The sequence below is a fragment of the Arachis stenosperma genome, chromosome 9, assembly GCF_014773155.1.
Source record: "Arachis stenosperma cultivar V10309 chromosome 9, arast.V10309.gnm1.PFL2, whole genome shotgun sequence".
Taxonomy (NCBI): domain Eukaryota; kingdom Viridiplantae; phylum Streptophyta; class Magnoliopsida; order Fabales; family Fabaceae; genus Arachis; species Arachis stenosperma.
The window spans coordinates 157,324,408-157,339,808 of record NC_080385.1 but is presented as its reverse complement, the minus strand read 5'-3'; the positions used below and the strand labels follow the sequence as shown (position 1 = coordinate 157,339,808).

At 40.3% G+C, this 15,401-nt stretch overlaps 1 non-coding gene across 1 annotated transcript; it reads right to left on the bottom strand.

The window, feature by feature from the left end:
- Nucleotides 1-8,567: 8,567 nt before the first annotated feature.
- LOC130953762 (small nucleolar RNA R71) lies at nucleotides 8,568-8,675 on the bottom strand. The gene has a single exon (XR_009075923.1). It is a non-coding gene; the product is annotated as a small nucleolar RNA R71 (small nucleolar RNA).
- Nucleotides 8,676-15,401: the final 6,726 nt, after the last annotated feature.

The window sequence follows — 15,401 nt, the reverse complement described above, 5'->3', positions numbered from 1 at the left end:
TTTGAACGCCCAGCTTTTTCTGTATAATTCCTCTGCTGCATGTACTGAATCTTCAGTTCCCTGTATTATTGACTTGAAAATAGAACCAAGATCAAATAAACAATGCATGCAAGACACCAAACTTAAAATTAGACACTAGGCTCAAACAAGAAACATAAAATATTTTTGGTTTTTATGATTTTGTAATTTTTTTGTGCTTTTTTCGAAAATTAAGTGGAAAAGAAAATAAAGGTATCAAAATTCTTAATGAGAATTCCAGGAATCATGCAATGTTAGTCTAAAGCTTCAGTCTAAAGGAATTAGACATGGATAGCCAAGCTTCAGCAGGACATTGCATTCAAGAGCTAAATTGATGAGAATCAATCAGCTTTGGTGATGATAGGATCATCACCTTGAAACACTAGAATTCATTCTTAAGAACTCTGAAAAATACCTAACCTAAGCAACAAGATGAACCGTCAGTTGGCCATACTCGAAACAATCCCCGGCAACGGCGCCAAAAACTTGGTATGCGAAATTGTGATCACTACTTTTCACAACTCAAATAATCCCTAGTAATGGCCCCAAAGACTTGGTGCTCAATACCATGGCATAAACACAACTTCGCACAACTAACCAGCAAGTGCACTGGGTCGTCCAAGTAATAAACCTTATGCGAGTAAGGGTCGATCCCACGGAGATTGTTGGTATGAAGCAAGCTATGGTCACCTTGTAAATCTTAGTCAGGCAGACTCAAATGGGTATGGGTGATATATGAATAAAACATAAAGATAAAGATAGAGATACTTATGCAATTCATTGGTGAGAATTTCAGATAAGCGAATGGAGATGCTTTGTCCCTTCCGTCTCTCTGCTTTCCTACTGTCTTCATCCAATCCTTCTTACTCCTTTCCATGGCAAGCTGTATGCAAGGGTTTCACCGTTGTCAGTGGCTACCTCCCATCCTCTCAGTGGAAATGTTCAACGCACCCTATCACGGCACGGCTATCCAGCTGTCGGTTCTCGATCATGTCGGAATAGAATCCAGTGATTCTTTTGCGTCTGTCACTAACGCCCCACAATCGCGAGTTTGAAGCTCGTCACAGTCATTCAATCATTGAATCCTACTCAGAATACCACAGACAAGGTTTAGACCTTCCAGATTCTCTTGAATGCAGTCATCAATTCTAGCTTATACCACGAAGATTCCGGTTAAGGAAATCCAAGAGATAAACATTCAAGCCTTATTTGCTTGTAGAACGGAGGTGATTGACGGTCACACGTTCATAGGTGAGAATGATGATGAGCGTCACATAATCATCACATTCATCATGTTCTTGAGTGCGAATGAATATCTTGGAATAAGAACAAGCTGAATTGAATAGAAGAACAATAGTAATTGCATTAATACTCGAGGTACAGCAGAGCTCCACACCTTAATCTATGGTGTGTAGAAACTCCACCGTTGAAAATACATAAGAACAAGGTCTAGGCATGGCCGTGAGGCCAGCCTCCTAATGATCTAGGATAGCATAAAACTACTCAAAGATAGCTACCAAGATGATCTAGAGATCTAAAGTGATCAAAAGATCAAAATACAATAGTAAAAGGTCCTATTTATAGGGAACTAGTAGCTTAAGAATTACAAAGATGAGTAAAAGACATAAAAATCCACTTCCGGGCCCACTTGATGTGTGCTTTGGCTGAGCATTGAAGTATTTTCATGTAGAGACTCTTCTTGGAGTTAAACGCCAGTTTTTGTGCCAGTTTGGGCGTTTAACTCCCACTTTGGTGCCAGTTCCGGCGTTTAACGCTGGGAATTCTGAAGGTGACTTTGAACGCCGGTATGGGTCATCAAATCTTGAGCAAAGTATGGACTATCATATATTGCTGGAAAGCCCAGAATGTCTACTTTTCAACGCTGCTGAGAGCGCGCCAATTGGGCTTCTGTAGTTCCAGAAAATCCACTTTGAGTGCAGGGAGGTCAGAATCCAACAGCATCTGCAGTCCTTTTCAGTCTCTGAATCAGATTTTTGCTCAGGTCCCTCAATTTCAGCCAGAAAATATCTGAAATCATAGAAAAATACACAAACTCATAGTAAAGTTTAGAAAAGTGAATTTTAACTAAAAACTAATAAAAATGTACTAAAAACTAACTAAATCCTACTAGAAACATACTTAAAATAATGCCAAAAAGCGTACAAATTATCCGCTCATCAGTGGCCCAAGAATGGCTGGAGCAAGTGATGATGAACAACAAGAGGCTGAAGAAGAGGTTGAGCCTGACCCTGTATTTGACTATGAGTCAGAAACGTTAGTGACACCAGAAAACTCTGAAGATGAAAGAGAGAAGTATGAGTTTCCACAATACAATGAAGCATCAGGTTTTGGAGAGGTGTACTTTGAGTTGGGCATAGAATTTGCAACAATTGAGTCCTTCAAGAATGCTTTAAAGGACCATGTGATATTTGAGGGAAGGAAGATTAGGTATATCAAGAATGATCAAAGGAGAGTCAGATGTGATTGTGAACACGGGGTTGAGAGGATTAAGAAGCCAAGGAAATCCAAGAAAGACAATGATGCATCTAAAGAAAATGAAGAGTCTAACAAGGACAATGGTGAAGATGCAATTGATGGTGACTCTGGGAATGTTGAAGAGTGTGCAACTGTGGAGGAGGGACATGTTGATGGTGGAAGTAAAGAAACTGCTAAAGAGACAAATGACTCTACCGTTGTAGTATCCGGGACAACTCAGGCTATCATTCCAAATCCTTATCCATGGCTTATCTATTGTGCTTGGGATAATCAACACAAGTCATACCAGATCAAGACTTATGTCCCTAATCATACATGTGGCAGAGAGTTTGGGAGTAATATGGCTGACCAGAAGTGGGTTGCCAAGAAGTTGGAAAAGAGGCTATTGACTCAACCTCACATGACATTGAATGAAGCCTATGAGCACATCAAAATTGACTATAATGTGATGATCAACGGGAAGATGATTTATAGAGCACTTAAAGAAGCCAGAGAGCGTGTCATTGGGAATGAGAAAGCACAATACAGCAAGCTGAGACATTACCTTCTTGAGATTTTGAGGAGTAATCCTGGTAGCACTGCACTGTTGGGTGTGACACCAATACCTGAATCTCCTCCGATATTCAACAATCTATACATATGTCTAGACGCTTGCAAGAGAGGCTTTAAAGCCGGTTGTAGAAAGCTGATTGGGCTTGACGGGTGTTTCCTGAAGGGTTATTTTGGTGGACAACTCTTGTCAGCCGTAGGACAAGATGCGAATAATTACTTTTATGTGATTGCATATGCGGTGATTGACAGTGAGACAAAAGATAATTGGAAGTGGTTTCTTACCTTACTGCAAGAAGACCTTGGAGATCATTACATTCATGGCTGGAACTTCATATCCGATTAACAAAAGGTCAATTCACTTAATTTTGTTTTAATCCTCATTTAAATTAATAAACAGCATTTTTAATCCTTATTATATATAATGCTATTATATAGAATCTTGCTTCGTGAAGTTTGATAATAATCTACTGAAGGTAATAAAGTGGGATGTCAGATTAATGCTATTATATAATGCTATCATATAATGCTATTATATAATGTTATACTATATATGTGAAGTTTAATGCTAGTATATAATGCTATTATATAATGTTATACTATATGTGTGAAGTTTAATGCTATTATATAATGCTATACTATATGTGTTCATTGCCTTCGTAGTAACCTTACAGTATTTCTTTTATTTCTGATGATGGGCTGTAATTATTTTTTTCAACCTTGGCTATATATTTGGTTCATGTTATAACCTTTGAAGATCTCATCTTGTTTTCTTTCCTGACCCGATTCAAAATGGTCTTGAGATAGCTGACTCAATTTGAAAGATGTGAAATTATCTTGTTAATTATTGGCAGGGAGATTGAGAAGCTAAGGCTTACTGATGTACACTTGTTAAAATAAAAACTTGATATATACAATTAAAATAAAAAATTGATATAGAGAATACAATTTCACTGTTTTGTGTAGGGCTTGTTACCAACCTTGAAGGAGGTGATGCCGCATGCACATCACCGGAACTGTGTCAGACACATTTGGAAGAATTTCAGTAACAGATTCAAGGACAAGCGAGTGAAGAACATGGTTTGGGAATGTGCAAAATGCACAACTGTTTCAGAGTTCAAGGCAAGCATGGAGAGATTGCGGAGAGTGAATGAAGAGGCCTGGGTGTACCTTGTGAAGTTCGACCCTGCATGCTGGACAAAATCCCATTTTAGCCATGGACCAAAGGCTGACAATCTAACCAACAATCTTTGCGAGGTTTGGAATGCAAAGATAGTCAACTACCGAGCCAAACCGATTCTCACAATGTGTGAAGAGCTTCGGTGTTACATTATGAGACGAATGACAAAGTACAAACAGGTGTTAGACACATTTGGAGGTACTGACTTGGCTCCTACGCAGCAGAAAAGACTAGATGATATCATGAAGGAGGTGAAGTATTGGCACCCAATGTGGGTTGGTGATGACGAGAGGAGAGTATTTGAGGTCCAGCGAGGTATAAAAAAGCTGTCTGTGGACTTGGCCCAGAACAAGTGTACATGTAACGCGTGGCAATTGACTGGTAAAAAACTCCAATAATATACTATATTACAATTTTGATAATTGTATATGTTTGTAACAAAATCTCAAAACTTGTTAAACTGCAGGTATTCCGGGCGTTCATGCTTTAGCTGCTATTGCTAGGAGGGGTGACAGGCCTGAAGGCTATGTACATCCATTACTGAAAATTGGGGCAGCAAGGGCCACATACCAACCCTGCATCCAACCGGTGAACTCAGAAGAGTATTGGGACAAGATTGAAGTTATTAATCCAATTCCACCTAAGTTGAAGAGACCTGTTGGAAGACTGATGAGCGGATAATTTGTACGCTTTTTGGCATTGTTTTTAGTATATTTTTAGTATGATCTAGTTAGTTTTTAGTATATTTTTATTAGTTTTTAGTTAAAATTCACTTTTCTGGACTTTACTATGAGTTTGTGTGTTTTTCTGTGATTTCAGGTATTTTCTGGCTGAAATTGAGCGACCTGAGCAAAAATCTGATTCAGAGACTGAAAAGGACTGCAGATGCTGTTGGATTCTGACCTCCCTGTACTCGAAGTGGATTTTCTGGAGCTACAGAAGCCCAATTGGCGCGCTCTCAACGGCGTTGGAAAGTAGACATCCTGGGCTTTCCAGCAATATATGATAGTCCATACTTTGCCCAAGATTTGGTGGCCCAAACCGGCGTTCAAAGTCACCCTCAGAAATTCCAGCGTTAAACGCCGGAACTGGCACCAAAATGGGAGTTAAACGCCCAAACTGGCATAAAAGCTGGCGTTTAACTCCAAGGAGAGTCTCTACACGAAAATGCTTCATTGCTCAGCCCAAGCACACACCAAGTGGGCCCAGAAGTGGATTTCTATGTCATTTACTCATCTTTGTACACCTTAGGCTACTAGTTTTCTATAAGTAGGACCTTTTACTATTGTATTGGACATCTTTGGATCTTAGATCATCTTGAGATCTTTGAATCTTTTGATCACTTCGGGAGGCTGGCCATTCGGCCATGCCTAGACCTTGTTCTTATGTATTTTCAACGGTGGAGTTTCTACACACCATAGATTAAGGTGTGGAGCTCTGCTGTACCTCGAGTATTAATGCAATTACTATTGTTCTTCTATTCAATTCCGCTTGTTCTTTGTCCAAGATATCACTTGTTCTTCAACTTGATGAATGTGATGATCCGTGACACTCATCATCATTCTCACTTATGAACAAAGTGACTGACAACCACTCTGTTCTACAAGCAACAAGGCTCTAGTGTTTATCTCTTGGATTCCTGATACACGATGCATGGTTGATCGCCTGACAACCGAGTGCTCGCCTGACAAACGAGCCAGCCATTCCGTGAGATCAGAGTCTTCGTGGTATAGGCGAGAACTGATGGCGGCATTCAAGAGAATCCGGAAGGTCTAACCTTGTCTGTGGTATTCTGAGTAGGATTCAATGATTGAATGACTGTGACGTGCTTCAAACTCCTAGCAGGCAGGGCGTTAGTGACAGACGCAAAAGAATCAATGGATTCTATTCCGGCCTGACCGAGAACCGACAGATGATTAGCCATGCTGTGACAGAGCATAGGAACGTTTTCACTGAGAGGTAGCCACTGACAACGGTGAAACCCTTGCATAAGCTTGCCATGGTAAGGAGTAAGAAGGATTGGATGAAGACAGTAGGAAAGCAGAGAGATGGAAGGGAAGGCATCTTCATACGCTTATCTGAAGCTCTCACCAATGATATACATAAGTATCTCTATCTTTATCTTTATGTTCTATTCATCATCTATACCCATTTGAGTCTGCCTGACTAAGATTTACAAGGTGACCATAGCTTGCTTCGTACCAACAATCTCCGTGGGATCGACCCTTACTCGCGTAAGGTTTATTACTTGGACGACCCAGTGCACTTGCTGGTTAGTTGTGCGAAGTTGTAGTGATCACAATTTCGTGCACCAAGTTTTTGGCGCCGTTGCCGGGGATTGTTTTGTGTATGGACAACTGACGGTTCATCTTGTTGCTTAGATTAGGTATTTTTTTTAGAGTTCTTAAAAATGAATTCTAGAGTTTCATGATGATCTGTTGAAATCTGGCTGGCTGAGAAGCAATGTCTAATCTTATTGGACCGAGGTTTCAACTAATCATCACAATAGCTTGTTGATTTCTATCAATCTTGCTATTGAAGCAATGATCTGCTAAGGCTTGGCTGGCCATTGGCCATGTCTAGTGTTTTGGACCGAAGCTTTCTTTGAAAGCTTGGCTGGCTGTGAAGCCATGTCTAATTCCTGGACCGGAGTCTTAGACTAGCATTGCAATGATTCCTGGAATTCAAAGTAAGAATTATGAAACCTTTATTTTCTTTTCCACTTAATTTTCGAAAAAAGCACAAAAAAAAAACGACAAAATCATAAAAACCAAAAATATTTTATGTTCCTTGTTTGAGTCTAGTGTCTAATTTTAAGTTTGGTGTCTTGCATGCATTATTTATTTGATCTTGGTTCAATTTTCAAGTCAATAGTACAGGGAACTGAAGATTCAGAACATGCAGCAGAGGAATTACACAGAAAAAGCTGGGCGTTCAAAACGCCCAGTGAAGAAGGACAGACTGGCGTTTAAACGCCAGCCAGGGTACCTGGTTGGGCGTTTAACGCCCAAAAAGGTAGCATTTTGGGCGTTAAACGCCCAGAATGGACGCCAGAATGGATACCATTCTGGGCGTTTAACGCCAGGATGGCACAAGGGGGAGGATTTTGTTTTCAAATCAATTTTTTTCAAGTTTTCAAAGTTTTTCAAAATCAAATCTTTTTCAAATCATATCTTTTCAATCAAATGTTTTCAAAATCAATTTCTTTCCTTTTCCAAAGATACTTACTAACAATTAATGATTTGATTGAACATTTCAATTTTATTGCCTTTTTCTGTTGAGAAAGGTTTAATGTTTGAATCATATCTTTTCTTGTTAGGCAAGTCATTAATTTTTAAAATTCAAATCTTTTTAAAATTGTTTTTCAAATCATATCTTCTCAATCACATCTTTTTAATACCATAACTTTTCAATCATATCTTTTTAATCACATTTTTTTCAAAATAAGTTTTCAATCAAATCTTTTTAATTTCTAATTTCAAAATCTTTTTCAAAAATCACTTGATTTTTTTTCCACTTTGAGTTTTCGAAAATTATCAATCAATTTTTCAAAATGTTTTTGACATCTTTTTAATTAATTTTCGAAAATTCTCTTCCCCTCTTCTCACATCCTTCTATTTATGGAGTATAACTCCTTCTCAATGCACAATTCGAACTCCATCTAATTAAGTTCGAATTCTTCTCCTTCTTCTCTCTATTTTTCTTCTTCCTCTGACACCTCAAGGAATCTCTATACTGTGACATAGAGGATTCCACATTTTCTTGTTCTCTTCTCTTTCATATGAGCAGGAACAAAGACAAAGGCATTCTTGTTGAAGCTGACCCTGAGCCTGAAAGGACCTTGAAGCGAAAGCTAAGAGAAGCTAAGGCACAACTCTCTGTTGAGGACCTGACCGAATTCTTCAAAGAAGAAGAACCCATGGCAGCCGAAAATAACAACAATGCAAACAATGCAAGGAAGGTGCTGGGTGACTTTACTGCACCTACTCCCGACTTCTATGGGAGAAGCATCTCTATCCCTGCCATTGGAGCAAACAACTTTGAGCTTAAGCCTCAATTAGTTTCTCTAATGCAAAAGAATTGCAAGTTCCATGGACTTCCATTGGAAGATCCTCATCAGTTTTTAGCTGAATTCTTGCAAATCTGTGACACAGTCAAGACTAATGGGGTTGACCCTGAGGTCTACAGACTAATGCTATTCCCCTTTGCTGTAAGAGACAGAGCTAGGATATGGTTGGACTCTCAACCTAAAGAAAGCCTGGACTCTTGGGAAAAGCTAGTCAATGCCTTCTTGGCAAAGTTCTTTCCACCTCAAAAATTGAGTAAGCTTAGAGTGGAAGTCCAAACCTTCAGACAGAAGGATGGAGAATCCCTCTATGAAGCTTGGGAAAGATACAAACAATTAATCAGAAAATGTCCTTCTGACATGCTTTCTGAATGGAGCATCATAGGTATTTTCTATGATGGTCTCTCTGAACTATCCAAGATGTCTTTGGATAGCTCTGCTGGAGGATCTCTTCATCTAAAGAAGACGCCTACAGAAGCTCAAGAGCTAATTGAAATGGTTGCAAATAACCAATTCATGTACACTTCTGAAAGGAATCCTGTGAACAATGGGACTAATCAGAAGAAAGGAGTTCTTGAGATTGATACTCTGAATGCCATATTGGCTCAGAATAAAATATTGACTCAGCAAGTCAATTTGATTTCTCAAAGTTTGTCTGGAATGCAAAATGCACCAAGCAGTACTAAGGATGCTTCATCTGAAGAAGAAGCTTATGATCCTGAGAACCCTTCAATGGAAGAGGTGAATTACCTAGGAGAACCCTATGGGAACACCTATAATTCTTCATGGAGAAATCACCCAAATTTCTCATGGAAGAATCAAGAGAGACCTCAACAAGGTTTCAACAATAATGGTGGAAGAAACAGGTTTAACAATGGCAAGCCTTTTCCATCATCTTCTCAGCAACAGACAGAGAATGCTAAACAGAACCCCTCTGACTTAGCAACCATGGTCTCTGATCTAATCAAAACCACTCAAAGTTTCATGACTGAAACAAGGTCCTCCATTAGGAATTTGGAGGCACAAGTGGGACAGCTGAGCAAGAAAATTACTGAACTCCCTCCTAGTACTCTTCCAAGCAATACAGAAGAAAATCCAAAAGGAGAGTGCAAGGCCATCAATATGGCCGAATTTGGAGAGGAAGGAGAGGAAGTAAACGCCACTGAGGAAGACCTCAATGGGCGTGCACTAACCTCCAATAGGTTCCCTAATGAGGAACCATGGGAATCTGAGGCTCAAACTGAGACCATAGAGATTTCATTGGATTTACTTCTGCCATTCATGAGCTCTGATGAGTATTCTTCCTCTGAAGAGGATGAGTATTTCAGTGAAGAGCAAGTTGCTAAATACCTTGGAGCAATCATGAAGCTAAATGACAAGTTATTTGGAAATGAGACTTGGGAGGATGAACCCCCTTTGCTCACCAAAGAACTGGATGACTTGTCTAGGCAGAAATTACCTCAAAAGAAACAAGATCCTGGGAAGTTTTCCATACCTTGTACCATAGGCACCATGACCTTCAAGAAGGCTCTGTGTGACTTAGGGTCAAGTGTAAACCTCATGCCTCTCTCTGTAATGGAAAAACTAGGGATCTTTGAGGTACAAGCTGCAAGAATCTCATTAGAGATGGCAGACAATTCAAAGAAACAAGCTCATGGACTTGTAAAGGATGTTTTGGTGAAGATTGAAGACCATTACATCCCTACTGATTTCATAGTCCTAGGGACTAGGAAGTGCATGGATGAATCTATCATCCTTGGCAGACCCTTCCTAGCCACAGCAAAGGCTGTGATTGATGTTGATGGAGGTGAACTGATCATTCAAGTGAATGAAGAATCCTTTATGTTTAAGGCTCAAGGATATCCCTCTGTCACCATGGAGAAGAAGCATGAAGAACTTCTCCCAAATCAGAGTCAAGCAGAGCTCCCACAGTCAAACTCTAAGTTTGGTGTTGGGAGGCCACAACCAAACTCTAAGTTTGGTGTTGAACTCCCACATTCAAACTCTAAGTTTGGTGTTGGGAGGTTCCAACATTGCTCTGAGTATTTGTGAGGCTCCATGAGAGCCCTCTGTCAAGCTACTGACATTAAAGAAGCGCTTGTTGGGAGGCAACCCAATGTTATATTTTATCTATTTTCTGTTATTTTATGTTTTTTATAGGTTGATGATCATAAGAAGTCACAAAATCAATAAAAAAGCAAAAACAGAATGAAAAACAGGAAGAAAAATAGCACACCCTGGAGGAAGAACTTACTGGCGTTTAAACGCCAGTAAGGCTAGCAGGTGGGCGTTTAACGCCCAGTCTGGCACCATTCTGAGCGTTTAACGCCAGAAAGGGGCACCAGACTGGCGTTAAACGCCAGAAAAGGGCAAGAACCTGGCGTTAAACGCCAGAAATGGGCACCAGCCCGGCGTTTAACGCCAGAATTGGCTCAAAACGTGATTTTGAATGCCGTTTGGTACAGGGATGACTTTTCCTTGACACCACAGGATCTGTGGACCCCACAGGATCCCCACCAACCCCACCACTCTCTCTCTTCTTCACCCATTCACCAATCACCTCAACACCTCTTCCCCAAAAACTCTTCACCACTCACATCCATCCCCTATATATACCCTTCTTCACCCCTTCATTTTCACACAACCTAAACACCACTTCTCCCCCTCTTTGGCCGAACACAAAGCCATTCCCTTATTCCTCATTTCTTCTTCTTCTACTCTCTTCTTCTTCTTTTGCTCGAGGACGAGCAAACTTTTAAGTTTGGTGTGGGTAAAAGCGTTGCTTTTTCGTTTTTTCCATAACCATTTATGGCATCTAAGGCCGGAGAAACCTCTAGAAAGAGGAAAGGGAAGGCAAAAGCTTTCCACCTCCGAGTCATGGGAGATGGAGAGATTCATCTCAAGGGTGCATCAAGACCACTTCTATGAAGTTGTGGCCTTGAAGAAGGTGATCCCGAGGTCCCTTTTTCACTCAAAAAGAGTGAATATCCGGAGATCCGACATGAGATCCGAAGAAGAGGTTGGGAAGTTCTTACCAACCCCATTCAACAAGTCGGAATCTTAATGGTTCAAGAGTTCTATGCCAATGCATGGATCACCAAGAACCATGATCAAAGTGTGAACCCGGATCCAAAGAATTGGCTTACTATGGTTCGGGGGAAATACTTGGATTTTAGTCCGGAAAATGTAAGGTTGACATTCAACTTGCCTATGATGCAAGGAGATGAACATCCTTACACTAGAAGGGTCAACTTTGATCAAAGGTTGGACCAAGTCCTCACAGTCATATGTGAAGTGGGCGCACAATGGAAGAGAGATTCAAGAGGGAAGCCGGTTCAATTGAGAAGGCATGACCTCATGCCTGTGGCTAGAGGATGGTTGGAGTTTATCCAACGCTCAATCATTCCCACTAGCAACCGGTCCGAAGTTACTCTAGACCGAGCCATCATGATTCATAGCATCATGATTGGAGAAGAAGTAGAAGTTCATGGGGTTATAGCCCAAGAACTCTATAAGGTGGCGGACAAGTCCTCTACCTTGACAAGGTTAGCCTTTCCTCATCTTATTTGTCACCTCTGTTATTCAGTTGGAGTTGACATAGAGGGAGACATCCCCATTGATGAGGATAAACTCATCACTAAGAAAAGGATGGAGCAAACAAGAGACCCCTCTCATCATGAGATCCTTGAGATGCCTCAAGGGATGCACTTTCCTCCACAAGACTATTGGGAGCAAATTAACACCTCCCTAGGAGAGTTGAGTTCCAACATGGGACAACTAAGGGTGGAGCACCAAGAACACTCCATTCTCCTCCATGAAATTAGAGAATATCAAAGAATCATGAGAGAGGAGCAACAAAGACAAGGAAGAGACATTGAGGAGCTCAAGCACTTCATAAGACCTTCAAGAGGAAGAACAAGCCGCCATCACTAAGGTGGACCCGTTCTTTAATCTCCTTGTTCTTTATTTTCTTGTTTTTCGAAAATTGTGCTTTATGTTTATCTATGTTTGTGTCTTATGATCATTAGAGTCTTAGTGTCTATGCCTTAAAGTTATGAATGTCCTATGAATCCATCACCTTTCTTAAATAAACAATGTTCTTAATTGAAAAAGAAAAGAATTGCATGAATTTTGAATTTTATAACAGTTTAATTATTTTGATGTGGTGGCAACACTTTTGTTCTCTGAATGTATGCTTAAACAGTGCATATGTCTTTTGAATTTGTGGTTCATGGATATTGGCTCTTGAAAGAATGATGAAAAAGGAGACATGTTATTGAGGATCTGAAAAATCATAAAAATGATTCTTGAAGCAGGAAAAAGCAGTGAATACAAAAAAAAAGAGGCGAAAAAAAAACGAAAAAGAAAGAGAAAAAGAAAGAAAAAAGAAAGAAATAAAGTTGTGATCCAAGGCAATAAGAGTGTGCTTAAGAACCCTGGACACCTCTAGTTGGAGACTCTAGCAAAGCTGAGTCACAATCTGAAAAGGTTCACCCAATTATGTGTCTGTGGCATGTATGTATCCGGTGGTAATACTGGAAGACATAGTGCTTTGGGCCACGGCCAAGACTCAATAAGTAGCTGTGTTCAAGAAATCATCATACTTAACTAGGAGAATCAATAACACTATCTGGAATCTGAGTTCCTAAAGAAGCCAATCATTCTGAATTTCAAAGGATAGAGTGAGATGCCAAAACTGTTCAGAGGCAAAAAGCTAAAAGCCCCGCTCATCTAATTAATACTGATCTTCATAAATGTTTTTGGAGTTCATTGCATATTCTCTTCTTTTTACCTTATTTGATTTTCAGTTGCTTGGGGACAAGCAACAATTTAAGTTTGGTGTTGTGATGAGCGGATAATTTGTACGCTTTTTGGCATTGTTTTTAGTATATTTTTAGTATGATCTAGTTAGTTTTTAGTATATTTTTATTAGTTTTTAGTTAAAATTCACTTTTCTGGACTTTACTATGAGTTTGTGTGTTTTTCTGTGATTTCAGGTATTTTCTGGCTGAAATTGAGCGACCTGAGCAAAAATCTGATTCAGAGACTGAAAAGGACTGCAGATGCTGTTGGATTCTGACCTCCCTGCACTCGAAGTGGATTTTCTGGAGCTACAGAAGCCCAATTGGCGCGCTCTCAACGGCGTTGGAAAGTAGACATCCTGGGCTTTCCAGCAATATATGATAGTCCATACTTTGCCCAAGATTTGGTGGCCCAAACCGGCGTTCAAAGTCACCCTCAGAAATTCCAGCGTTAAACGCCGGAACTGGCACCAAAATGGGAGTTAAACGCCCAAACTGGCATAAAAGCTGGCGTTTAACTCCAAGAAGAGTCTCTACACGAAAATGCTTCATTGCTCAGCCCAAGCACACACCAAGGGCCCAGAAATGGATTTCTATGTCATTTACTCATCTTTGTACACCTTAGGCTACTAGTTTTCTATAAGTAGGACCTTTTACTATTGTATTGGACATCTGGATCTTAGATCATTGAGATCTTTGAATCTTTTGATCACTTCGGGAGGCTGGCCATTCGGCCATGCCTAGACCTTTGTTCTTATGTATTTTCACGGTGGAGTTTCTACACACCATAGATTAAGGTGTGGAGCTCTGTTGTACCTCGAGTATTAATGCAATTACTATTGTTCTTCTATTCAATTCCGCTTGTTCTTTGTCCAAGATATCACTTGTTCTTCAACTTGATGAATGTGATGATCCGTGACACTCATCATCATTCTCACTTATGAACAAAGTGACTGACAACCACTCTGTTCTACAAGCAACAAGGCTCTAGTGTTTATCTCTTGGATTCCTGATACACGATGCATGGTTGATCGCCTGACAACCGAGTGCTCGCCTGACAAATGAGCCAGCCATTCCGTGAGATCAGAGTCTTCGTGGTATAGGCGAGAACTGATGGCGGCATTCAAGAGAATCCAGAAGGTCTAACCTTGTCTGGTATTCTGAGTAGGATTCAATGATTGAATGACTGTGACGTGCTTCAAACTCCTAGCAGGCAGGGGCGTTAGTGACAGACGCAAAAAGAATCAATGGATTCTATTCCGGCCTGACCGAGAACCGACAGATGATTAGCCATGCTGTGACAGAGCATAGGAACGTTTTCACTGAGAGGATGGGAGGTAGCCACTGACAACGGTGAAACCCTTGCATAAGCTTGCCATGGAAAGGAGTAAGAAGGATTGGATGAAGACAGTAGGAAAGCAGAGAGACGGAAGGGAAGGCATCTTCATACGCTTATCTGAAGCTCTCACCAATGATATACATAAGTATCTCTATCTTTATCTTTATGTTCTATTCATCATCTATACCCATTTGAGTCTGCCTGACTAAGATTTACAAGGTGACCATAGCTTGCTTCGTACCAACAATCTCCGTGGGATCGACCCTTACTCGCGTAAGGTTTATTACTTGGACGACCCAGTGCACTTGCTGGTTAGTTGTGCGAAGTTGTAGTGATCACAATTTCGTGCACCAAAGACCAGTGAAGAGAAGAAAGAAGGAGCCATCTGAGAATGAGACAAGCGGTTCAAAGGTGAAGAAGACATTTCGGGTTACATGCTCTAAATGTGGAGAGACTGGACATAACCAGAAAACATGCAAAGGTCCAGCCGCTCCAAATAGAAGATCAACCAACTTAAGAAGAAGTACAAATGCTCAGTCAACGGCTAAAACCACTAACCAAGCAGCAGAGGAGATGCATGTCTCACAATCAGCACCCCAGGTGCAGGTAAACCACCATAATTAATGTACTAATTATTGATCGCGAGGACTAAATTGTGTTTTTCATGCTTCCATAGGGACTTAGTTGGATATTTTTAAAATCATTGGGGACTTATATGTCTTTTTCTAAATTCCACAAGGACTGACTTGGAATTATATTTGGCTTATTTTTTCATTATTGCAGAATGTGGTTGATCATCCTAATCCAATTCAGCCTGCAGCTAATGCACCAGGTTTTGTGTCTAGTATGGTGAGTCAAATTGGAGTTAAAAATCACCCATTGTGTTACTACATTGTTAGGTTTGCTAACATATAATTGTTTACTCTTTGCATATGCTATCTCCTTTATCAC